We start from the raw sequence: 1725 nt of genomic DNA on the forward strand, positions 1-1725 counted from the left end.
GAAGGAAGATGTCAGTCAAGGAATGCAACTCTTGACTGAAAAGCCTATTCTTACTGAAGGGTGCATACAATAAAAAATGGACATACAATCCTCAAAGGATACATTCCCTGTAATGTCCTGTACTGCATGCACATGGTCAAGACTGCTACCTAGCCAAATCATCTGTTGGTAACCCCACAGAGTTTAAGATGGGACAACACATGCTCATCACTCACAATCCTAGCCTCAGCATGTAAAAGGAATACACCCCTCCTGCCAAGCCCACTCCTTTCTCAAGATACCTTGCCCTTCAAAGTGGGCAAGCTGAAGGCCTGCTGACATGGTAGTTAACCTCAGGTGGTTAGACAAAAACTCAAGCCAGTCCACTAGGGTGTAGCAGTCTTCAAGGATGGAGCAGCCAGCAGACAGTTTCTAAGCTTCTAATATGGCATCCACAAAAATGTCATTGGGACACTCAAAGCTAGGCAGTGTAACCCAACTACTACTTAGGACAAGGGCCAGGCAATCCAAAAAACACCATCTCATGAGGAGCCAGATCAGCCATGGAGTTTTGTCTAGCTCACAAAACAAAGGCTTCCTTGCTTGAGCTCCACATGAAAGTCCCATGCCCTCTGAACATACCATATCTAGCATAATACCCGGGGTTTTGAATGTTTTCAACAGATGTTCAAGGGGGCTGGGCTGGCTACAATCTGAACAGGGAGGACAGGTCTGCCATTGCAATTAAGTTCTTAAAACTGCAACTTCATCTGCAGGTACAGCTCCCACTTTTACCTTTTGGCAGGGACACTATCACTATCAACATGCCACTCCTCCATCAAGGGAATCTAACTGGATTGCGGGATGGAAGCCCTTGGGAAGCAGCCTCAGCCTACAGTAACCACGAACATGACAAAATAACTTAAGGGGCAGTCCCCACAAAGCTGGGGAGAATGAGAACTGTAATGATCAGCTAGAGGGAAACATGGTACTGATAACCCAAGATGCACACCATCTGGGAAGAGGTGGCAAGGATACTTAAAATGCTTTTAAGACCTCTACAGAAACAAATGCACTGAATGAGATCCTGTCCTACTAAATGATAACCCCCCCCCCTCCCCTGGCAGGCCCAGCAGGCTGCAGACAATGTGGACCCACCTCTAGGGGAACTACACCCCAATTAAATATTAAGTTCAAAGTACCAAAACTACAGCTCACCCTTCAAGCAGTGAAATGACTCAGCCACCAATAATAATGATGGTCTTGTGGCAATTTCTTACAATTTGGAAACTTTCATTAAAAATAAATCCAAAAAGCATATGAATGCAAGAACTTAACATGCCTGTTGCATGTTCACTTATTCCAGAGTAATGTAACTTCCGGAAGATGCTGAACTCTGGCTGATGGGACAGGAAAGGTCTAATGAAAGGCATCCATGAAAGAAGTTCCAAAGTTATATTCAGAAAACAAAAATGCACAATTCAAAATAAAACAAAGAACACAGCAACCCTATCAGGAAAAGAGCAGTGGTTCAGTATTAACCAAATTAGGCAGGAATACAGGTTTATGTAACTTTATTGAGGAAAATAAATCAATATCTAGCAAGAGCTATTAGTTGATCATTCAACCATTGACAGCTTGCATCATTTTTTTAAATCAGTGCTATGGGAAAGTGTTTGGAAGATAGATTAACTAATAGCTCCAACCTCCTAAAAAACAAAAACCTTTTAAATGAAAATTACAAAA

At 42.6% G+C, this 1725-nt stretch overlaps 1 long non-coding RNA gene across 1 annotated transcript in view; it reads right to left on the reverse strand.

Annotated features, from left to right (window-relative positions):
- Window positions 1-1536: 1536 nt before the first annotated feature.
- The window catches only part of LOC122794015, a 223090-nt gene continuing 222901 nt past the window's right edge, over window positions 1537-1725 (reverse strand). The window contains exon 2 of the long non-coding RNA XR_006363606.1: window positions 1537-1725. This exon is cut by the window's right edge and continues 646 nt beyond it. This is a non-coding gene — a long non-coding RNA (uncharacterized LOC122794015).

This window comes from Protopterus annectens, chromosome 2.part1, assembly GCF_019279795.1.
Source record: "Protopterus annectens isolate FY-2018-M chromosome 2.part1, PAN1.0, whole genome shotgun sequence".
Taxonomy (NCBI): domain Eukaryota; kingdom Metazoa; phylum Chordata; order Ceratodontiformes; family Protopteridae; genus Protopterus; species Protopterus annectens.